The sequence below is a fragment of the Schistocerca americana genome, chromosome 1 (assembly GCF_021461395.2).
Source record: "Schistocerca americana isolate TAMUIC-IGC-003095 chromosome 1, iqSchAmer2.1, whole genome shotgun sequence".
NCBI lineage: Eukaryota > Metazoa > Arthropoda > Insecta > Orthoptera > Acrididae > Schistocerca > Schistocerca americana.
Genome location: NC_060119.1, coordinates 838,378,277 through 838,404,098, shown reverse-complemented (window position 1 = coordinate 838,404,098; position 25,822 = coordinate 838,378,277). Strand labels below are relative to the sequence as shown.

The window sequence follows — 25,822 nt, the reverse complement described above, 5'->3', positions numbered from 1 at the left end:
ATGACTGAGGGGACGAGCCGTATTATGATCTGCCGCGGTGAAACTGTCTCGGAAGGCCGAATTCAGTATTTCCGCATTATCTCTGTCATCTTCCGTTCCGGAACGGTATGGTCACTGAGCTACTCAATAGATGATTTCTAGCCGCTTCCTGACTTTACCTAAGCCCAAACGTGTCTCTGCTTTTTAGCCAGATCGGTTGGCGAAATTTTACATTCAGACTCATTGTACGCTCGTCAGGCTGCTCTCGTTATAAAAATTTTCGCTTCATTCGTCTTTTGTTTGTCAACTAGGCTGTGATTTCGCTGAAATCTGTGTTGTAGCTCTCTTTGCTTACGTAGCAACTTTCTAATACGCCTTCTGAACCACAGCGTGTTTTTTACATCCATCACAACCTTAATCGTCCCATACTTGTCTAAGGCATATTGTACAATGCTTTTGATTTCTATTAATTTGTGCTCCATATCTTCGTCCTCAGAATCGAATATTTGATTCTGACTACTTGCATACTCTTCAATTTGTCACTTCATTTAACCAAAAATATGTTCCTACTTTTTAAAATATTCTTTGTAGTATCCGTAGTCATTGATGCTACCATGCCCTTGTTATCACTGAGTCCCTCTTCGATGTTAATTGATTCGGAAAGTTCGGTGTTATTAGTTACTAAGAAGTCGAAGACATTTAATTCACTCGTTCGTTTTTCAACTATCTCCTCGAAGTATATCTGCTCGAAGTACTTTTCAGACGCTACTTTCAGAACTATCTCGCATGTTACTAAGGTGAAAACGGACTGCCGTGCGGTGTCTTCCGACTTTCGACCTACCTTTTTTCCACGCTCCTTTCTACATTCTTCCACATTCAGTTGCTCTAGAAGATTCGTAGAGTATTTATTGTTTGACGTTTTAAAATATAGACGATGAGAAGAATCCCTTCTACGTTAGTCAAAACACTGTCATTATTTCCCTGGAGTGAAATGGAATTCGCCGTTTTGGTGCAAAGTCACCTGCTTTCTCCTACTGTTTTGATTGCTGGTCCACTAGTCCGAAGTTGTGGACCTGCATATTATAAACAGCTACTAATCGGCGCAAAGCGGCATTTGGATCCATTTAAAACTGTAGCCTACCAACTTCTGTTTCCTAGTTGGCATTTAGTAAGAATTCAACAACTGATCTTGCACAAAGTTTTCTGGTAGTTAATTCTGCGTATAAATACATGGACATACATTTTCTCATACTCCTTTGGTGTAAATTATTATTTTTTTCTATAGTTACTGAGCTAGGTGATGGAGCAGGTAATACATTGAATTCGCATTATGTAGCAGAAAGGTTCAATTTAGCTTCCAAACATGAAGATTTAGGTTTCCCTTTATTTCGCTGAATAACTTAAGGCGAAAGGCATGACAGTTCTTTGTTCGCCACCCTTGCGCTGTCCAAATTTGTCTCTGTCTCTAACAGCCTCGTCGGTGATGTGATACTGCATCATAAACTTCTTTTTCAGATCGTTAATCGTCCAATCCCACATTTTCTACTGTTTGTCTATGTTTTCGTCTCTGCTTGCAGTTTTGGGACGTGTGCATACTTCGCATGGATCATTTTTGTTGAAATATAGTCAGGTTTCAATCAGTAGCTCATTTCTTAAGAGGTGAAAACTAATGAGCAAACTAGTTATATAGGTTCACCAATTTTGTGTGAATTTCTGTCATCAATTGTCCAAAACCAAAAAGTTTTTGATGGACAGTATTACTGTCACTGGGTGCGTTTTCTTCAAATGGATACACTGTAGGGTCATGACTTGCTGTCGTCAGCTGTCCCCCGGTATCGTGCAATGTCAAACCAGGATCCATGGCAACCGTGACCAAGTGAACCATAGGTGGGCGGCTACAGATTCGCTTGATCAGTGGCGCCGCGCGGCCTGGGTTGACAATGCACGTTACTGCAGAACAACTGACGACAGCAGGACATGGTCCAAAGAAGAACTTATTGAATTTCGATTCGATGTAAATGTATCAGGTACGTTTGAAGAGGAAGCTACTAACATTGAAATCGATCACGTTACAACAGCAAGAAAAATGAAAATCAAAACTGCAGTCTGACGGTAATTCGCTGTTACTCTCAATTTGTCATACGAATGTGTTCTGCGGGTCTGTCAGCGATGGAAAGTTTCAACACAGTAAACAAGTACTTTATTAGTAAAGTCAAAAGAAAAAAAAAGTAAAAAAGCCAAGATCGCTAGTAAAGTAGTGAGACTACGAAACTGGTTATCGAAATAAATGCTTTACTAGCGATCTTGGCCTTTTGAAGGTTTTTCTTTTCAGTTTATTACACTGCAGATCGTCTTCATTGCAGCACAATGTCAGGAATGTACTTAATTAGTCGCACAAAGAAACTAGGTGCGCACTAGAAGCAGGTTAGATGACGACCCTAGCAGGCGCCATCCGCCAGTGTAAACTAGTATTTCGCGTAAGGGACCAGTGCAAAGAACTGCAAAATCAAGCTACTGTCAAACAAGCGGGAACCGGCAGAAGAAGAAGCAGGGAGAAGAGACATTATAACATATAAGAAAACACTTCGAAAAAGGCTTTGTCAGGGAAATTGCTTTGTTCGTTTAGCAACTGAAGTGGGCAATTTTTTTTAATTAGTAAAGATTTCAAGTTTTTCAAGTGACTCCAAATAGCATCCTCTAGGAAAATAATGACAGATATTAAGATGCTGATCAATGCATCCTACTTTATGTTCGCAGTGTTTTAAGTGAGAACTAGCATTGTGAGCACATTTCCGGGTCTCTTCAGTTATCGAGAAGCCATACAGCGTATTTGAAAACTTGTGGTTGTACATAGAAGTTAATCTGTTTAGTAATTCAGTTTCATAGTATTTTACTATCACCTTTTCTAGTGTTTCGTGCCTCAGTCTGTAAAAGCAGAACCCTTAAGGGACCGCTTCGTTGTGCGTCCGAGTTGTCTGTCTGCCTGTCTGTTCGACTGTTAAGAATCCTTTTCCTCAGGAACAAATAGAAGTATCACGTTCAAAATTGTTACATATTAAAATCTATGGTGTCTTGTTGACGTACAAATTTTAAGCTTCTAAGTCAAATCAATCAAAAGATACGGCCATATACGTGACATATTTTGATACTCGAAACTCACTCATCAAAAACGATAGAGTACTTGCCGTTGACCTAGAATCATGAAATTCGGCAAGAAGCAAGGTTTCACTGTACAAGTAAAGTACAAAATCTGAAACGTGTAAAACTGTAATTATGTTACGTCAAAGATATCTTTTAGCCAATTGAACGTACACTGCATTAATCATCCGTCAAAAGCATAATAGACGAACATTAATACATGCAAATACAAAATGTTAGCAATAGTCATGTTTTAGTAAGTAAATACAAAATGTTTTAATAAATCTTCTATTTCTGCATATATAAACCGAAGTTCTTAGCTCTCACTTCTTTTTGTAACTCCAGGCTAGTCTGAGGAACTACTGTAGAGACTTTGTTACGGTTTTGAAATTCCCAGGACCAATACCTTGCCAGTATCGATACCGATAACAGACAAAAATCGTTGAGATAACTAAGAGTGTACCGAATCCTCAGTGAGCGGATCCTACACGCACTTGGCGAATTTTTTTAGCAGATAATCTGACTACTGGTAAAAAATCGACAGCAGTAATATTGACAAACTGCCTATTGGCTTCTGTCTCGGGTTCTTCGGCCGACGTTCATCTAATGATTTTTCTGACGTTTCGCCAGCACGAGTGACTGGCTTTGTCAAAGCTTCACCCTCCTTTGCCGGTGGTGAACTGGAGCCGAGCTCGCGGCCGCAGACTATATGTACCTGGCGCGCCAACGTCCGAGGGCTTCTCCGCGGTCATTTCCGGTGCAGTTCTCTTGCTACCTGCGACGGTCGTTCGCTGCAGTTTACCTTAAGGCTTTCCTCTTTCTTGTTCAAACTGTTCGCGTGTTTTTGTATTTCTACAGCTTCTCTGAACAAGCGCGTGTGATAGTGCTTCTCTAGAGCCAGAACTTCCGTGACGGCGAGTTTTATTACGTGGTCGGTCTCATTCAGTGCGTGCTCTGCCACGGCTGATTTCTCCACCTGCCCCAACCTGAAATATCGCTTATGCTCTTTGATCCTGGTGTTAATTGATCGTCCAGTCATTCCGACATAAACTTTTCCGCATGTGCATGGTATACGGTATATTCCCGACATTGCAAGTGGGTCTCTTTTCTCCTTCGCCGATCTAAGACACTCTTTGATCTTTCTTGTCGGTTTGAAAATCGTCTTTACGCCATGTTTGCGCAATATACGGCCGATTCTGTCCGTCACTCTGGGAATGTATGGCAGAAAGGCCGTACCCGACATTTCTTTTTCTGGTTCCTTACTTCGCCGAGTGTTTAGCTCTGTTGCACTTCTAATATAATTTGTGGAGTATTGCTCCTCAGAACAGTTTCCATGTGTTGCATTTCTCGTTTGAGGTGTTGCGCCAGTAATATTGTCACTTGAGTAAGCTGACGATGAAGCACTCAATTAAAATTTTTAAAAAAAGAAAGAAAAGTACGTTGCTTTCCCCTAAGGCAGTACCCAATTTCACTATTATCAGCACCATCTCTGTGCGACATTTCCTCGCACCAGCGCGGCGAGGCTGCGCGCAGCGTGCTCTCAAACATGGCGCGTCCGCCATCCGCCGACGCTCTTTTGTCTGCAGCGCGCGCGGCAGCCGCCACGTTGGTTTGAGCGCGCGAACGCAGACCAGTGGCCGCCGCAGGCATCTCCCGGCTGGACGCTGTCAACACATAACCTCAACATCCGGAGTCACCGGCCGGTCACACCAACGCACTTCATATTAATCGCGGGTGAGTAACATTTAGTAAATCCTTCATCTCTCCAACACAAAATGCTTTTTAATGGTAAATTTTCTTTTATAACTTTGCTGAGTGTTTCGGGGTATTACACCTCCACTTCAGGTGGACGTCTTTATCATTAGAACATCATGAATTTAGTTTTCGCATACGGTTTTATCTGCAGTTTCTAGGACTGTCTGTAAATGGCCTGGAAAGACAAAACCTTTATAGCACGTGAACTGTTAAACACTTTGCGCTTAGAAGTGTTTTGTGCGTTTCAGTTTATATACGTGGCAATCCTTATTCCACTTCAACTAAAATGATCGTACCCATTCACTCTACGTAATCTGTTGCATGTGTACTTGACTAGAGGAAACATTTAATTTCGTTTTAGAAATAATGCAGCTGAAGTTCTGTTGTTTGGTGGCCCGAGTGAAAAATTTGACTGGTGATAAGTGGCTCACGGTTCTGACGAAAGCGGTCAACCTCTGGAAAATAATCAAATACTATAATTTGAAGAACTCATGCGAAGGAGTCCAACTGTCCACCATTCCGAATGATATGTATAGTTTACAACGAGCCAAAATAAATTGAAGAATCTCATCAACATGACTTAATATTCGCTATCATGGATTTTACTTCCTATATTTTGATTTCTTATTGTTTAACATACATTCACAATACGTTGCTCACTTCATACACATCGATCGCTTTCAATTTCAAATCTGAAAACTTGCCTGTTCCCTAATTCGACCATTCTTTTTAAAACTGAAAATTTAGTCCTGAACAACATGACTTCAGTCTCCTATAACATATAGTATTTCAGCAGCTTTGTTTGGATAAAGTTAACTTTCAGGCTATCAGGGGTTATGGTAAAGCTGTTTGCTGCGTTCTGCTTTTGTTATATCTTCCGCGGAGAGCTCGGGCGCATTCATTATCCGCCAGTGGACGGTTCCTCGCAAGCTGGCTGTCCCTGGGTTTGAAATTATCTTCCATATGGAGGCAGTCTGCCGAAGCAGGGTCCCCACTTAGTCTACACGCATGACCTGCATGCATACTGTGACGCCAGATGGTTGTAATCTATGTGAAAAGAAACAGTTTTCTCACCTACTAAGGCGACTGGAGACTAATACAAAATGCCTCGTAATGTTTTTCTATTTCATATATACTTAGTGACATGGCTTACTTTAAGTAGAAGTACATAATCAAAATGCCATTCGCACGCAGTATGGATATTCAGTCGAAATATACAGGTTGCTTACACCAAAACAAGAAAGAAGTCTATAAACGTCGGCCTAAATAGCTTACCTTAACAGCTATGAGCACTTGTTCTTCTACCGCAAGGTCTCTGTCTTCCATATTTTGGGAGGAGCTGGTATAGATCAAACCAAGAAAAAAAGTCCAATAAACATGGAGTGTAAAATGCATACTGTAAGATCTGTAAGAGCAATTGTTCATTTTCGCAACTGTGAAACACGTCTCTTTTACTGAATAAGTGCCCATAGATCTTAAGGTATGCCTTTTATAGTCCATGTTTACTAAAAACTTTCCTTGTCTTGGTCCGTACTACCTTCTCCCAAAATGTGGAAAGCAAAGAACTTGAAGCAAAAGACATGTATTTCATAGCATCGAAAATGAACGAGTGCTCACAGCTCTTAAGGTATGCGTTCTAGAGCCCATATTCACTACAATTATTATTATTTTTGTTTGTTTTTGGTGTAAGCAACCTGTCCCTGAAGCTTCTCGGTGTTCCTTTGGGACAGCAGGTACACAAAGACTTAATGTTTGCTGCGTCATATCAGAAGAATGACAGTTCGCCGACTTCCGTAATATTTTCTGCTGTTCGTAACAGGATATACGCAAAATGGGAGATTTCAGTCTGGAAGAGGCCCGCCTACTGACTTTTCTTACAACGAAAGAGTATATGAAACCAGTATTACATCATACATCTAATCGCGTCACAAGGAAATTTATCCGTTTAAATGCTCGTTACCCATTAATACTTGTGCATCCATCAGGCGATTTAGAAAATGCGAGAATCATGAATATGGGAACACTTCAGATGCGAGAACAAGTGTCGAGATCGTCATATGGCAGAGGTCCCTAGGAGTCCACGAGTGGTAGACGAGTCGGCGTAGTCTGGCTACTAGACCACAGCAGCTGTTTCGTCTGAGCGTCAGGCGGTCCCTTGAAGCCTGAACTTCAGGTTGCCGAGGCAAAAGCAGTGCCGTGAGCTGCTCGGCCAGTCACTTCTCCACAATCTGTGAACCTAATGCTGGCTGCTTTGTCATTCAGATTACGGCGAGGTCACCACCGTTGACCTCTGAGGAGGCTTTGGGTGACGCATTACATCGAGAGCATACTCATCTTCAGCTTTCGAACCATGTAAGTGGTCCCGACTGTACACTGACACGCCTTTTGATTATACCGTTCTTCCTGTTAAATTTAAGGCTTAACGAGCAACGTAAATTCTACGCAGCATAGCAGTTCCGTAACACCTTACTATGCATATCATAACGGCAGCTTGGAAATGCTCCTTTGGAGAATGCACTGTCAAAGCAGGCTGCGTCCTTTGTTCAGCGCACTGCGTCACGCAGTTTCTTGGAAGCGAAGCGGCCTCTTGTTCTCCGCTCCTAGAAGCTGACGCTGTCAAACCTGCAGTTCAAAGGAACACAGCTGCTGATAATGTCTTGGGTCGGCTGCTGACTAGTAGCGCGTCGGTGGAACGTCACAGCATCCCTTGCCGCGCATGTCCTAATCAGTTTATGGTGTGTAATAAATAGCCGAATGAACGGACGAATTGTTGCAGCTGTTTTCATGCCACCGTGAGTACACTTCCATTTACGCGACAAATTCGGATGAAAGATAGATCTCGCACAGTCGGTCGCTATTGGCGATGTGGCGGATGGAGTACATCTACATTTATTCTCCGCAAGCCACCCAACAGTGTGTGGCGAAGGGCACTTTACGTGCCACTATCATTACCTCCCTTTCCTGTTCCAGTCGCTTATGGTTCGCTGGAAGAACGACTGCCGGAAAGCCTCCGTGCGCGCTCGAATCTCTCTAATTTTACATTCGTGATCTCCTCGGGAGGTATAAGTAGGGGGAAGCAATATATTCGATACCTCATCCAGAAACGTACCCTCTCGAAACCTGGACAGCAAGCTACACCGCGATGCAGAGCGCCTCTCTTGCAGAGTCTGCCACTTGAGTTTGCTAAACATCTCCGTAACGCTTACCAAATAACCCTGTGACGAAACGCGCCGCTCTTCTTTGGATTTCTCTATGTCCTCTGTCAACCCGACCTGGTACGGATCCCACGCTGATGAGCAATACTCAAGTATAGGTCGAACGAGTGTTTTGTAAGCCACCTCTTTTATGGACTACATTTTCTAAGGTCTCTCCCAATGAATCTCATCCTGGCACCCGCCTTACCAACAATTAATTTTATATGATCATTCCACTTCAAATCGTTCCGTACGCATACTACCAGATATTTTACAGACGTAACTGCTACCAGTGTTTGTTCCGCCATCATATAATCATACAACAAAGGATTCTTCTTTCTATGTATTAGCAATACATTACATATGTCTACGTTAAGTCGAAAAAAATCGAAGGATATCTACTGATGTTTATGATTTTTGGTCGTAACCAAGTGATAGAGTTGCGATAGTTGAAAGAATATCCGCAACGGTGAGCAACGTAAGGTCCCCCACTGGTCCTGACTGTATGCCAGCGGGAAGCTCTTAAAGAAAGTGGTGAGCAACTCACGACACATACGTGAACTCGTTGTCAAAATCTGGAACGAAGAAGAAATGCTTCCTGATATCAGAAATACTCTGGTGGTTCCCATATTTCAGAAGGGAGATGACTACGTGGAATGCAGTTACTGTCTAGTTTAGAAAAATTTCACGCAATTCGCGCTATGCCCTTACTGGAAAAATTACTCCTAGTGTCATCGCGGCTCCAGACCTTCTAGAGGAAGCACAGATACAGTTTTTCATATAAACATATTGCCATCTTGAAATTGGCCCACCCAGATATGACAGCATCTACCATCGACACCGACTTTGCTGGTGACTTAAAAATGGCTCTGAGCACTATGGGACTTAACATCTGAAGTCATCAGTCCCCTAGACTTAGAACTACTTCAACCCAGCTAACCTAAGGACATCACACACATCCATGCCCGAGGCAGGATTCGAACCTGCGACCGTAGCGGTCGCCTGGTTCCAGACTGAAGAGCCTAGAACCGCTCGGCCACTCCGGCCGGCGATAGGTTTGAGTCGATAGTTACGATGGACAGGGCATGCAGTCCGCATGCCCGATAACCGCATTCCAAAACAAGTGTTTTACTTTGGATTGACAGTTGGCAAACAATGTGTGGGAGATCAGAGGAAACAATTTAAGGACATAGTAAAGCCTAAAATGAAGATATGTCACATTAGTGTTAACAGCTGTGAGACATCAGCCTTGACCGGGGCTCTTCTTATTGAAGAAAACACTTCATGAAACGATGAAACAAAAAAACCTGAGACTTAGGTACCAAGAAATAAATGTTGCCTTCATCAGAGTACGTGCTCTTCATCAGAGTAGATGGTGAAAAAATTTCGAAACAGACAAAAAATTGATTGCTGAAACGTATCGATATTATTCATTGTCACCAGGATGCACTTGTTTGCGGTCGAACAACCGAGCGAAGTGGCGCAGTAGTAAGAGCCTGGAATCACATTCGGGCGAATGGCAGTTCAAATACAAGTCAGCCCAACCAGATGTAAGTTTTCCGTGGTTTTCCTGAAACAATCAAGGCAACTGTCGGTCTTTAATGACATCACGTCGACAGGACCTTCAACCCTTCCGATCAATATCGAGCACACACACACACACACACACACACACACACACACACACAAAATACTCTATGTGTAATGAGTGTCTAGCTCTGACTAATCTTAAGCTTCGTTATTGTTTAAGAACCACTCTGGCCACTCTCAAACACGAGCTAATTTTTACATCTACGTTACTGTCAAATTATCCACAGTCCGAGGCCAGAATAATTCTGGAAGGTCTACAGGATGCCTCTCTAAAGAAGTCACAGCTTTACTACATTTAGTCATTTTTTCTTGTAACGACAGGAGACAGAATGTGCCAAAGCTAGTGCAGAGGGTTGCTGTTCTAACATTTCACACTTCAGAGCTGTAGTTTCCGACGACCAGAAGCCTTCTGTAGGTACGAGATTTCTATAATGAAACAGCAATGTTTGCAGTCCAGATCTCGTCTCGCGTATATTTCATCAAGTTGGGTTGAAAGACATACATAGTATTTGTCAGTTACTATTTTGCTCATTGCAAAGTAATCGCTTAGAGGAAAGTACTTTTATTTCAGTTGCGTACCCGTGCTCTGCACTATGCAATCGGTGCATAATATCACTTGGATCGTTCTTAAAAATGGTCCAAATATCATTGACAAGTTTGTTTTCGCTTTTGAGTTTGTTAATTATTCACTAAATCAGAATTTTTTTCATGGAAAAGTACTATACCCTTTTTTTTACTATGCCTTTGGAGTCAGTCAGGAGTATTTCGCACACCTGTATAACTGGTCGTGCAATACCACATTGTACAGTTTCTCGTGTTTCCATCTATGTCTTTCTTGCTATGAATTATCTACAAGAGAAGTACGGCAAGTTATAATACAGCAACTCATTTCCAACTGTTGCAATCGATGTAACAGATTTCTAGAAAGCTTCATAATTTTGGATAAAGAGTGGTTTGCGGTAAACCGTTCGAAACGAAGAATTTTGTCTAGGGTATAAATAACCGCATCAGCTGTATTTTGGTCTTTTATTACTGTACCACTACCGGTTTCTTGGCATTAAAGCCACATCTTCAGATGACATATGATTAAAACATTAGTGCGGAAAAGACTCAGATTCTCTTTTCGCAAAATTCTTTGTCCATCAAATACAGAACACCGCCAAAAGACGGTATGTCATGGATTAAAAACTGCCACATTCCAATATAGCGGACGAGTCCAAAACAAATCATATCACAGTGGTGACGGCACTGCGCTCCAGATTATCCATTTGATGAATCACTTAAATTGTTGCTCATCTTGTACCAATACAACAAAAACAAAATTTAATTGACAAAAATGCCATCTTTGCGTGGCGGGGTGCGAAGGATACATATAGCCGTACCGTCGGTGGAACATCATCCGGGGGGTATCTGTGGAGAAACAAGACCAAGAGGTTTCACGCGAACAGATTGAATGATTGACTGGTATGGACTTCTAAACATTACCCACTAAAATGTTGGTACTGCGGCATGACTGAAAACTAGAAGAAACTACAGTCATTAAATTTTCAGATTATTTTCTACGCTACTGTACGGTTTGATGATGACGGTACATTGAGTAAAATATTCCGGAGTTAAAGTAGTCTCCCATCTCTCTCTTCACGCATGGGCCACACAACAAAAAACTGTGTTTTAAAAAATCAGGTTTTCTACTGGTCGAAGAGATGTGTTTTGGATTCCTTAATCAAGTAGGCATGTTAGAGAACTAGAAAAAAGAAAGCGATAGGTTAAAGTTATGAGGGAGTATTATCCTTCGATGACACACAGGATATGAAATTTGATTGATGAAAAAACAAAAATATAAAAATACAGAATGTAAACTAAGATAAATGAATAGGAAAGAAGAACAAAATTTGTTAATATAATCAGATGAGTAAGCGTTATCAACACAGTATCAGGGTGATGTCTAATACGTACCAGAATAATATAAATGTGGTTAGATTACTACGAACCACATGGTTAAAGGATTATCGTAGCCAAGACAGACAAGAAGCCACGATCGACTATTGTAGTAAAGGCGTATATACAGGGTGGTCCATTGATCGTGACCGGGCCAAATATATCACGAAGTAAGCGTCAAATGAAAAAACTACAAAGAACGAAACTTGTCTAGCTTGAAGGGGGAAACCAGATGGCGCTATGGTTGTCCCGCGAGATGGCACTGCCATAGGTCAAACAATATCAACTGCTTTTTTTTAATAGAAACCCTCATTTTTTATTACATATTCGTGTAGTACGTAAAGAACTATGAATGTTTTAGTTAGGCCACTTTTTTCGCTTTGTGATAGATGGCGCTGTAATAGTCACAAACATATGGCTCACAGTTTTAGACGAACAGGTTTTTTAAATTAAAATATAGAACGTAGGTACGTTTGAAAATTTTGTTTCGGTTGTTCCAATGTGATATATGTACCTTTGTGAACTTATCATTTCTGCAAACTGATGCTGTTATAGCGTGATTACCTGTAAATACCACATTAATGCAATAAATGCCTAAAATGAAGTCCGTCAACCTCAATGCATTTGGCAATACGTGTAACGACATTCCTCTCAACTGCGATTAGTTCGCCTTCCGCAATGTTCGCACATGCATTGACAATGCGCTGACGCATGTTATCAGGCGTAGTCGGTGGATCACGATAGCAAATATCCTTCAACATTCCCCACAAAAATAAATCTGGGGACGTCAGATCCGGTGAACGTGCGGGCCATGGTATGGTACTTAGACGATGAATCCACCTGTCATGAAATATGCTATTCAATACCGCTTCAACCGCACGCGAGCTATGGGCCAGACATCCATCATGTTGGAAGTACATTTCCATTCTGTCATGCAGTGAAACATCTTGTAGTAACATCGGTAGAACATTACGTAGGAAATCAGCATGCATTGCGCCATTTAGATTGGCATCGATAAAATGGGGGCCAATTATCCTTCCTCCCATAATGCCGCACCATACATTAACCCGCCAAGATCGCTGATGCTCCACTTGTCACAACCATCGTGGATGTTCCATTGCCCAATAGTGTATTTTGTGCCGGTTTACGTTACCGCTGTTGGTAAATGACGCTTCGTCGCTAAATAGAACGCGTGCAAAAAATCTGTCATCGTCCCGTAATTTCTCTTGTGCCCAGTGGCAGAACTCTACACGACGTTCAAAGTCGTCACCATGCAATTCCTGGTGCATAGATATATGGTACGGGTGCAATCGGTGTTGATGTCGCATTCTCACCACCGACTTTTTTAAGATACCCGATTCTCGCGCAATTTGTCTGCTACTGATGTGTGGATTAGCCGCGACAGCTGCTAAAACACCTACTTGGGCATCATCATTTGTTGCAGGTCGTGGTTGACGTTTCATATATGGCTGAACCCTTCCTGTTTCCTTAAATAACGTAACTATCCGGCGAACGGTCCGGCCACTTAGAAGATGTCGTCCAGGATACCGAGCAGCATACATACTACACGCCCGTTGGGCATTTTGATCACAATAGCCATACATCAACACGATATCGACCTTTTCTGCAATTAGTAAATGGTCCATTTTAACATGGGCAATGTATCACGAAGCAAATAACGTCCGCACTGACGGAATGTTACGTGATACCACGTGCTTATACGTTTGTGACTATTACAGCGCCATCAATCACAAAACGAAAAAAGTGGTTCAACTAAAAAATTCATATTTCTTTACGTACTACACAATATGTAATAAAAATGGGGGTTCCTATTTTAAAAAAAACCCGCAGTTGATATCCGTTTGACCTATGGCAGCGCCATCTGGTTTCCCCCTTCAAGCTAGATGAATTTCGTTCTTTGTAGTTCTTTCGTTTGATGCTTATTTCGTGAGATATTTGGCCCGGTCACGATCAATCGACCATCCTGTATACGTTCTACTTCTGCATATGATGGAGAGATTGAAAAAAAAAAATGAGATCCAAGAAATAATTCGTTACTTTGAGGGCGGTAACAGTTTATTTTGATTGGGCAACTGGGTATCGATACTGAGAAAAGGAAGGGAAGGAAAAATTGTAGGGCAACACGGACTGGCAGGAAATAATTGAAGTAATGAAAGAGGAAGTCAGATGATAGAATTTTGCAAAGGCCACAATTTAATCATTGGAAGGACTTGATTTAAGCTCAGGAAGGAAGGTTGTATTCTTGGAAGGAACCTAGGGACACTGGAAGCTTTCAGATGTTTCAAATAATGCTGAAACAGAGATTTATAAATCAATTTTAAACTGAAAACATTCCCAGGAGCGAATCTATTCCCCGGCCATTATGTATTATTTATGTAAGGCAGATTAAATCTGAAGAAATTGCAGAAAGGTAAGGAAACATGGAACCTGGGTAAGTTCAAACAAATAGAAATCGCTGAGAATTTTAAAGAGAGCGTTAGGCAATGACTCTTTGAAACAGGGCAAAGAGAATACAATGGAAGAGGAATGGGTTGTTCTGACAGCTGAATTTGCGACGGTAACAGAGGAACGACTAGGGGAAAACACAGGACGTTGTAGAAACTGTTCATAGCTCGCGGTATATGAAATTTAATTGATGAAAGAGAAAAAAATATAAAAATGCAACACATGAAAGGAACAAAATGGAATATAGACGACGGATAGTGAGAGTGATAAGTAGCACAAAACAATAAAACAGGAATGGCTAGAGGAGAAATGCAAACCTGTAGAAGCGTGCATGACTCAGGAGATACAGAAGTCGCATGTAGGAAAATTAAAGAAACCCCTGGATTAGCAGCAGCACAAACATAAAGTTCATATAGTTCGCTAATCCTTAGCAGACGATGGAAGTGTGAAAAGTGGAAAAGGAAAATAGCTATAAAAAGCAAATAAACCTGAAGCTATTATGGAAAGAGACGAAGCGGGAAAAGATGAGAACGAGGATGCAGTATAACAAGAAGAATTTGTCATAACACTGAAGGATCTAAGTTGAAATAAGACGCCAGTCATAGACGACATGCACTGGACCGTGATAAAATTGCTTTATCTGGTAAACAAGATGGATGAGACAGACGGAATACTCTGACTAACTTAACTGTAGTAGCCCTAACGTCAAATAATGCTGGTGCTGAAAGGTGTAAGCATTACCGAACCATCAATTTAACTAGTTTTTTTTTCTTTCATCAGTCTTCTGACTGGTTTGATGCGGCCCCCACGAATTCCCCTCCTGTGCCATCCCCTTCATCTTAGAGTACTACTTGCAACCTGCGTCCTCAGTTATTTGCTGGATGTACTGCAATCTCTGTCTTCCTCTACAGATTTTGCCCTTTACAGCTCCCTCTAATACAATGGAAGTCATTCCATCTCAACAGATGTCCTATCATTCTGTCCCTTCTCCTTGTCAGTGATCTCTATATATTCCTTTCCTCACCGATCCTGTGCAGAGCCTCCTCATTCCTTATTTTATCAGTCCTTCCTAATTTTCAAAAAATGGTTCAGATGGCTCTGAGCACTAAGGGGCTTAACATCGGAGGTCATCAGTCCCCTAGAACTTAGAATTACTTAAACCTAACTAAGCTAAGGACATCACACACACCCATGCCCGAGACAGGATTCGAACCTGCGACCGTAGCTCCTAATTTTGAGTATTGGTATGTAGCACAACATCTCAAATGCTTCGATTTTCTTCTGTTTTGGTTTTCCCACAGTCCATGTTTAACTACCATACAATACTGTGCTCCAAACGTACATCCTCAGAAATTTCTTCCTCAAATTAAGGCCGCTATTTGATATTAGTAGACTTTTCTTGGCCAGGAACGCCCTTTTCGCCAGTGCTTGTCTGCTTTTGATGTTGTCCTTGCTCCGTCCGTCACTGGTTATTTTGCTACCTAGGTAGTAGAATTCCTTAACTTCATCTACTTCACGACCATCAATCCTGATAAGTTTCTCGCAGTTCTCATTTCTGCTATTCCTCATTACTTTCGTCTTTTTTCGATTTACTCTCAGTCCATATTCAACACTCATTTAGATCATGCAATTCTTCTTGACTTTCACTCAGGATAGCAATGTCATCAGCAAACAGTATCATTCATATCCTTTTACCTTGAAGTTTAATTTCACTCCTGGACCTTTCTTTTATTTCCATCATTGCTTCCTCGATGTACAGATTGAACAGTAGGGGCGAAAGACTATATCCTTGTCTTACACCCTTTCTAATACGAGCACTTCGTTCTTGGTCGTCTACTCTTATTATTTTCTCTTGGCTCTTGTACTTATTGTATATTAGCCGTGTCTCCCTATATCTCAACCCTATTTTTCTCAGAATTTCAAACATTTTACATTGTCGAACGCTTTATCCAGGTCGACAAATCCTATGGGCGTGTCTTGATTTTTCTTTAGTCTTGCTTCCATTACCAACCGCAACGTCGGAATTGTCTCGCTGGCGCGTTTACCTTTCCCAAAGCCAAACTTATTGTCATGTAACACATCCTCAAATTTCTTTGCCATTGTTCTGTACATTGTTCTTGTAAGTAACTTTGATGCATGAGCTGTTAAGCTGATTGTGCGATAATTCTTGCAGTTGTCAGCTCTTGCAGTCTTCGGAATTGTGTGGACGATATTTTTCCGGAAGTCAGACGGTATGTCGCCAGACTCGTACGTTCTACAAACAAATGTGAATAGTCGTGTTGTTGCCATTCCCCCTTTGATTTTAAACATTTTGATGGAAAGTTATATATCCCTTCTGCCTTATATGATCTTAAGTCCTCCAAAGTTCTCTTCAATTATGATTCTCATATTGGATCCACTATCTCTTCTAAATCGACTCTCGTATCTTTTTCTATCACATCAGCCAAATCTTTCCCATTATAGAGGATTTCTATGTACTCTTTCCACCCATCCGTTCTCTGCTCTGTATTTAACAGTGGAATTCCCGTTGCATTCTTAATGTTATCACACTTGCTTTTAATTTCACCGAAGATTGGTTTGACTTTCCTGTATGCTCGGTTTGTCCTTCAACAACCATTTCTTTTTCGATTTCTTCACATTTTTTTCATGCAGTCATTTCGTCTTAGCTTCCCTACACTTACTATTTATTTCATTTCTCGGCGACTTGTATTTCTGTATTGTTGAATTTCCCTGAAGAGTTTTGTACTTTCTTCCTTCACCCGTCAACTGAAGTATTTCTTCTGTTACCCATAGTTTGTTTGCAATTACCTTCTTTGTACCTATGTTTTCTTCAGCTTCTATGATTGCCCTTTTTAGAGATGTCCATTCGTCTTCAAATGTACTGCCTATTGAGCTGTTCTTTATTGCTGTATCTATAGCCTTAGAGAAGTTCAAGCGTATAGCGTCATTCCTTAACACTTCCGTATGACACTTCTTTGCATATTGATTCTTCCTGACTAATGTCTTAAACTTCAGCCTATTCTTCATCACTACTACATTGTGATCTGAGTATTTATCTGCTCCTGCGTATGCCTTACAATGCTGTATCTGATTTCGGAATCTCTGCCTGACCACGATGCAATCAACCGGAAATCTTCTCTTATCATCCGGTCTTTTCCTAGTATACCTCCTCCTCCTGTGATTTTTGAACAGACTATTCGCTACTATTAACTTAAATTTTTTACAGAACTCATTTACTCTTTCTCCTCTCTCATTCCTTGTCCCAAGCCCATATTCCCCTGTAACCTTTTCTTCTGCTCCTTTCCCTACAACTGCATTCCAGTCCCCCATGACTATTAGATTTCCATTTCCCTTTATGTGCTGTATTACCCTTTCAACATCCTCAATTACTTCCTCTATCTATTCATCTTCGGCTAGCGACGTCGCCATGTATACCTGAGCTATCGTTGTCGGTGTTGGTTTGCTGTCGATTCTGATGAGAACAACCTTATCCAAGTGTTTACAGGACACACTCTCTGCCCTGCCTTCCTGTTCATAACGAATGCAACTCCCGTTATACCATTTTCTGATGCTGTTGATGTTAACCTATTCTCATATGACCAGAAATCCTTGTCTTCTTTCCATTTCATGTCACTAACCACTACTATATCTATATTGAGCCTTTTCATTTCGCTTTTCATATTTTCTAGCATCCCTACCACGTTCAGGTTTCTGACATTCCACGCCCCGACTCGTTGAACGTTATCCCGTAGTTGGTATTCAGTCTTTTTCTTATGGTCACCTCCCCCTTGGCAGTCCGCTCTCGGAGATCCGAATGGGGGAATAGGCCACACATTGTGTGTCTCTAATGCAGTGGTTTCCATTGCCTTCTTCATGCTCAGGCCATTGATCATTGCTAATTCTTCCGTCTTTACGGGCAGTTTCCCACTCAAAGGACAAGAGAGTGCTCTTAACCTCTGTCCGCTCCTCCCCCCTCTTTGACAAGGCCGTTGACAGAATGAGTGTGACGTCTTATGCCGGAAGCCTTCGGCTGCCCATTAGCTAGATATGGTTGTAAAATACGAGTACTAACAAGAATTATATAGGGAAGGATGGAGCAATTAGTAGAAACCGATCCGGGGAAGATCAAATTGGGCTCCAGGAAAACCCGACACAATACCGACCTTACGCTCTATCTTAGAAGATAGACTGAAGAAAGATAAGACTTGAATTTATAGCATTTGTAGGTTTCAAAAAAGGTCGACAATGTTGACTAGAATACGCTCTTTGAAACTCGGAAGTTATATATAAAACAGGAATCGAAAGATAATCTGCAATTTGTACAGAAACCACTCATATAGCTGAAAGAGATAAAGGACGTCAAAGTAATTGAGAATGGAGTGAAACAGGGTTGTAGTCTATTCCAAAACTGTTCAGTCTGCAAGCTATCAAGTAAACCAAGGATAAATTTGGGAAATAAAGTGAAGTTCGGGGAGGAGAAATAAAAACCTTGATATTTGTCAGTGACATTATAAATCTGTTACAGACAGAGTTACCCGTGGTCTAGGAGTAGCGTCTTTGATTCATAATCAAAACGTCTTCGGTCCCGGGTTCGATCCCCGCCACTGCCTAAATTTTGATAAATAATCAGCATTGGCGGCCGAGGACATCCGGCATAAGAAGTCAGCCTCATTCTGCCAACGGCCTTGTCAAAGAGGGCGGAGGAGCGGATAGAGGTTCAGGGCACTCTCTTGTCCTAGGGGTGGGAAATGGCCCCTAAAGGCGGAAGAATCAGCAATGATCAACGACATGAGGATGCAGAAGGCAATGGAAACCACTGCATTAAAGACGCGTAACGTGTATCCACAGGACATGTGGCCTATAATTGAAGAAGTGTCGTGATGACACAGCAGCAGAAAATGGTATAACAGGTGTAGGATTCGTTATGAATAGAAAGGTAGGGCAGAGGGTGTGTTACTGTGAACAGTTCAGTGATCGGGTTGTTCTAATCAGAATCGACAGCAGACCAACACCGACAACGATAGTTCAGGTATACATGCCGACGTCGCAAGCTGAAGATCAACAGACAGAGAAAGTGTATGAGGATATTGAAAGGGTAATGCAGTATGTAAAGGGGGACGAAAATCTAATAGTCATGGGCGACTGGAATGCAGTTGTAGGGGAAGGAGTAGAAGAAAAGGTTACAGGAGAATATGGGCTTGGGACAAGGAATGAAAGAGGAGAAAGACTAATTGAGTTCTGTAACAAGTTTCAGCTAGTAATAGCGAATACCCTGTTCAAGAATCACAAGAGGAGGAGGTATACTTGGAAATGGCCGGGAGATACGGGAAGATTTCAATTAGATTACATCATGGTCAGACAGAGATTCCGAAATCAGATACTGGATTGTAAGGCGTACCCAGGAGCAGATATAGACTCAGATCACAATGTAGTAGTGATGAAGAGTAGGCTGAAGTTCAAGACATTAGTCAGCAAGAATCAATACGCAAAGAAGTGGGATACGGAAGTACTAAGGAATGGCGAGATACGTTTCAAATTCTCTAACGCTGTAGATACAGCAATAAGGAATAGCGCAGTAGGCAGTACAGTTGAAGAGGAATGGACATCTCTAAAAAGGGCCAACACAGAAGTTGGGAAGGAAAACATAGGTACAAAGAAGGTAGCTGCGAAGAAACCATGGGTAACAGAAGAAATACTTCAGTTGATTGATGGAAGGAGGAAGTACAAACATGTTCCGGGAAAATCAGGAATACAGAAATACAAGTCGCTGAGGAATGAAATAAATAGGAAGTGCAGGGAACCTAAGACGAAATGGCTGCAGGAAAAATGTGAAGACATCGAAAAAGATATGACTGTCGGAAGGACAGACTCAGCATACAGGAAAGTCAAAACAACCTTTGGTGACGTTAAAAGCAACGGTGGTAACATTAAGAGGGCAACGGGAATTCCCCTGTTAAATGCAGAGGAGAGAGCAGATAGGTGGAAAGAATACATTGAAAGCCTCTATGAGGGCGAAGATTTGTCTGATGTGATAGAAGAAGAAACAGGAGTCGATTTAGAAGAGATAGGGGATCCAGTATTAGAATCGGAATTTAAAAGAGCTTTGGAGGACTTACGGTCAAATAAGGCAGAAGGGATAGATAACATTCCATCAGTATTTCTAAAATCTTTGGGGGAAGTGGCAACAAAACGACTATTCACGTTGGTGTGTAGAATATGAGTCTGGCGATATACCATCTGACTTTCGGAAAAGCATCATCCACGCAACACCGAAGACGGTAAGAGCTGACAAGTGCGAGAATTATCGCACAATCAGCTTAACAGCTCATGCATCGAAGCTGCTTACAAGAATAATATACAGAAGAATGGAAAAGAACATTGAGAATGCGCTAGGTGACGATCAGTTTGGCTTTAGGAAAAGTAAAGGGACGAGAGAGGCAATTCTGAAGTTACGGCTAATAATGGAAGCAAGGCTAAAGAAAAATCAAGACACTTTCATAGGATTTGTCGACCTGGAAAAAGCGTTCGACAATATAAAATGGTACAAGCTGTTCGAGATTCTGAAAAAAGTAGGGGTAAGCTATAGGGAGAGACGGGTCATATACAATATGTACAACAACCAAGAGGGAATAATAAGAGTGGCCAATCAAGAACGAAGTGCTCGTATTAAGAAGGGTGTAAGCCAAGGCTGTAGCCTTTCACCCCTACTCTTCAATCTGTACATCGAGGAAGCAATGATGGAAATAAAAGAAAGGTTCAGGAGTGGAATTAAAATACAAGGTGAAAGGATATCAATGATACGATTCGCTGATGACATTGCTATCCTGAGTGAAAGTGAAGACGAATTAAATGATCTGCTGAACGGAATGGTCTAATGAGTACACAGTATGGTTTGAGAGTAAATCGGAGAAAGACGAAGGTAATGAGAAGTAGTAGAAACGAGAACAGCGAGAAACTTAACATCAGGATTGATGGTCACGAAGTCAATGAAGTTAAGGAATTCTGCTACCTAGGCAGTAAAATAACCAATGACGGACGGAGCAAGGAGGACATCAAAAGCAGACTTGCTATGGCAAAAAAGGCATTTCTGGCCAAGAGAAGTCTACCAATATCAAATACCGGCCTTAATTTGAGGATGTACGTCTGGACTACAGCATTGTATGGTAGTGAAACATGGACTGTGGGAAAACCGGAACAGAAGAGAATCGAAGGATTTGAGATGTGGTGCTACAGACGAATGTTGAAAGCTAGGTGGACTGATAAGTTAAGGAATGAGGAGGTTCTACGCAGAATCGGAGAGGAAAGGAATATGTGGAAAACACTGATAAGGAGAGGGGACAGGATGATAGGACATCTGCTAAGACATGAGGGAATGACTTCCATGGTACTAGAGGGAGCTGTAGAGGGCAAAAACTGTAGAGGAAGACAGAGATTGGAATACATCAAGCAAATAATTGAGGACGTAGGTTGCAAGTGCTACTTTGAGATGAAGAGGTTAGCACAGGAAAGGAATTCGTGGCGAGCCACATCAAACCAGTCAGTAGACTGATGACAAAAAAAAAAAAAAAAAAAAAAAAAGATACGGACAAAATGAAGTTACAAGATCAGTTGACAAATATTGATAATGTGTTGGAACGACGTTATAAGATGAATATCAACAAAAGTAAAACAAGGATAAATGGGTGTAGTTGAATTAAATCAGGTGATGCTGGTGGATTAGATTAGGAAATGAGACACTAAATATAGTAGACAAGTTTTGTTACTTGTTCGGCAAAGTAACTGACGGTAGCAGCTTTAAAGGGGATATACATGCTGACCGGTAGTAGCACGAAAAATCATTGATGAAAAAAAGGCTAAAGTCGAAGCTTCTGACATCTGTTGCTACAGAAGAATGCTGAATATCAGATAGACTGCGTAACTAATGAAGACGTACCGAATCGAGTAAAAAATATAGGACACAACGTTACGAAAAGATGGGCTGCACTGATTGGATACATCCAGGGGTATCAAGGAATAGTTACTTTGGTAAAGGAGATTAGTGTAGAAGGTAAACATTATAGAAAGAGACCAGTTCTTGAATATTGTAAGCAGTTTCAAGAGTATCTAATCCTCAGATTGTAATATCCGTCTCATAAGCAGATATAAAATTCCTCAACGCATTGTTGGCGAACGTGCGGTGTTAATTTGAACTGATATTCCGACTATGCTTCAGTCGTGTGTTGAACTTATTATTCTGCGAACGTCATTGTTTCATTTCTGCGGTAGTATTGTGTTTCTTGCGCACATACGTCAGTCATGTTGCCTCACAGGCGGATATTACTGTAAAGGTAAGAATTTACCTCGGTCTGATCGACGTATATTACTTTAAACGTGTACGATTTTTTCTGTTTCACTCCTTACTTACCAAATATCTCTTTATTTACATATGCATATGTAAATGGGGGGGGGATACGTGATCCTGCCTCGGGCATGGATGTGTGTGAGGGTAGTTAGGTTTAATTAGTTCTAAGTTCTAGGCGACTGATGACCTCAGAAGTTAAGTCTCATAGTGCTTAGAGCCATTTGAACCATTTTATATGCGGACAAGGAAAAAATATTCTCGGATTTCCCGGTTAAAAATACACTTTCTCCCGGGTGAAAACACTTTTTCCGTGTTAAGTGACAGTATATTTTCCCTCGGAACTGCAAAACATATCAATCCTTTGAATGGTTATGGTTTTAGACATGGGCGTAGAATTTCCTGGCCCTTTAGAAATCTAAACTCAGGGAAAAAGACACGTTTTGGAAATACCTGATGTGCAGCAACATGTTCGCTGCGTATTTTCGTATTACGAAAGTATACATTGGAATTCCACCAAACAAGGCATGTTACTTTCCGAGACATTGAAATCGAGATTGCGATGCGCTTTTGTAAGCCAGTCATAGCTCATTTCACGTGATCTCGCCAGCCAATGACAGCGAATATTCAGAGCATAGGACACGTGATGTAGTCAGCCAACAGCAACATCATTGTTAAGTAGCGTGAACACACAAGTTAATGGTTTAAATTAAAATACATAGTGTCGCTACAAGAAAAGAAAAGCTTTCACATGTTATGGTTCAAATGGCTCTGAGCACTATGGGACTTAACATCTATGGTCATCAGTCCCCTAGAACTTACAACTACTTAAACCTAACTAACCTAAAGACATCACACAATACCCAGCCATCACGAGGCAGAGAAAATCCCTGACCCCGCCGGGAATCGAACCCGGGAACCCGGGCGTGGGAAGCGAGAACGCTACCGCACGACCACGAGATGCGGGCTTTCACATGTTAGCATTGGGGTCTAAGGTAAATAAGCGGTAAGAGAAGCTAAGCTTTCGCATTTAATGTTGATCTTTTCTGCGCGTGTCACACTTTAAGATATCACACAAATATTCCAGTAAAATTTTTAATAATGACAAGTGTCTGATCTTCAGGGTTGGAAATTCTTCTAAATGGCTCGTTATCAAAGAGTTGATTTTTAAATGGGAGTAAAACGCTCTGTGATTTAAGAAATTCATGGTACATTCTCGCACATAGTTCAACTTCCGTACAAGGATATTTACTTTGAATGTAACGCTTTTCAAACCAGCATTCGCAATATTTTCCCGCAACCTGTTAGAAATAGGTTCGTTTCAGCAGTTGCCAGAGAGCAGATAACAGGTGACTACGCGCTTACGCAACTACGATGACCTAGGAAGTCCGTATGTACGTACGTGTAAAACATTAAAAGATCTTACATTATGTCATAAAACAAGCAAAACCTCACAGGATACTCCAAAATCATCAGAATTTCGTGAACCATACTAAAATGTGTACATTTAAACTGCAACTTAAAGTGGACCTTTGTATATCCAGATTCTCAGTGAAGTAGACCTCAACCTGATATTAAGCTTTTCAGTGTGGTTTTTCGGGATGTAAATTTTCTTGGAACACCAGTACTGTGTTATATCATGTTTGGTTCTTTATTATGGCATAATGCCATACGTGCTAGAAGATGAAAACGCGCACTTGAAATGCAGCGTACAAGGCCGGCCGGTGTGGCCGAGCGGTTCTAGGCGCTACAGTCTGGAACCGCGCGACTGCTACGGTCGCTGGTTTGAATCCTGCCTCGGGTATGGATGTGTGTGATGTCCTTAGGTTAGTTAGGTTTAAGTAGTTCTAAGTTCTAGGGGGCTGATGACCTCAGAAGTTAAGTCCCATAGTGCTGAGAGCCATTTGAACCATTTTTTTTTTTTCCAGCGATCAGTTGATAATAGCCAGTACTGTGGAATTAAATATTTCCTTTCAAATACATTGACTTCCCCTGCGGAAGAGATTAATAAATGTCAAATTTCTTTGGCAAAAAGACAAAAGTAACTTCATTCTTCTGCAAGGCGATTAATGCTTGACTATCAGAAAGGTGGAAATAAAAAAAATCTGAAACTAATAACATATTTTAGCCTTCCGTAATTATGTCAATGTATTTTAATTCACTTGATAGCTCCCGGCCACAGATATCCGTTTTGTTTTCATCTGACATGAGAGTAAACGAAGGGGAAACAGCAAAATCACTAAATATAAATACGGGTCACGTGGAGACTACCCACTATAACTCAAACAGCTCTGCGCATTAATCCCGGATCTACGATATTAGCGATCCGTGTCAATACTAAAGAAAAATCCAATTTTCACAAATATGTGCATCTTGTAGCGCACATCTTTCTGAAAATTCTGAAACATAAAACATGTGTTCGAGGAAATGTAAGACATGTTTTTTTTTTTTTTTTTTTTTTTTTTTTTTTTTTTTTTTTTATTTATTGTTCCGTGGGACCACATTTAGGAGAAGTCTCCATGGTCATGGAACGAGTCAATACATGAAATTATAACACGATTGTAGAAACAGATAAAATGAAATATAAGTAAGTGTGCCAAAGTGCATTGCCACGCCTCTTCATACAGCGTTCTTCTATCGCACGTCACTGTATTTCGCTCTGTGGAACTGAAACGTGTATATTTTGTACTGGATGCCATCAGACTATTTTCAGGACAGTGGAAATTGAAATGCTCTGTGGTGACTCTCCTGCTCCCAGTCGGCCGGTTTGACAACCTACTCCTCTTTGAAAAATAAAATAATAATCTCACAATTAATAGCGGATGGGATTATTTGTAATCGGGAGAACAAGAACTCTTCAGAAAATTTGCACTCTTTATTGCCTATTAGCTAATAACTTGCTGTTTTGTGTGACATAAAATTAAATATAGGATACATAAAACCAATGAAGACAAGAGACAAGCAAGAAATTACACATTACTTCCATCCTTAGCTCCTAGCATTTTTTTTCTCTTTAACCTTGCTACAGCTTTAATTGGCGTGCTTTCTTTTCTGCGAAAGAATCTATTACCTCATCAAAGTTCATCAAACGTTTTGCTACATGAAAAATCGAAATGTTAACTAATACTCAAAAGCTGTTAATACCCAAGACTGATGTGGTTTCTCGATCTGATGACGTCTATTTTGTCACTGTCTGCTAGATAAAACAAAATAGGCTTTTCTAATTTTGCAGCAGTTTTGTAACATACACCAAATAAACGAGACTGTTTTGGCACAAATGGTCATTTTCATAACACGACAGAATATGATTCACGAGGTACCAATATCAAATGCCTATTAGGCCTACTACAAGCAAAAAGCTTTATGTTAGGAAATAGTTTCGCGTTTCATTCATACACACCAGTTTCTCAAGCATGAGTTCGAA

General features: G+C 41.0%; 1 protein-coding gene across 1 annotated transcript in view; it reads left to right on the top strand.

The window, feature by feature from the left end:
* Nucleotides 1–4,756: 4,756 nt before the first annotated feature.
* LOC124546658 (cytochrome P450 306a1) overlaps nucleotides 4,757–25,822 on the top strand; it is a 382,827-nt gene continuing 361,761 nt past the window's right edge. The window contains exon 1 of the mRNA XM_047125053.1: nucleotides 4,757–4,851. The gene's annotated coding sequence lies outside the window, so the exon portion shown is untranslated. The remainder of the gene's footprint in view (nucleotides 4,852–25,822) is intronic.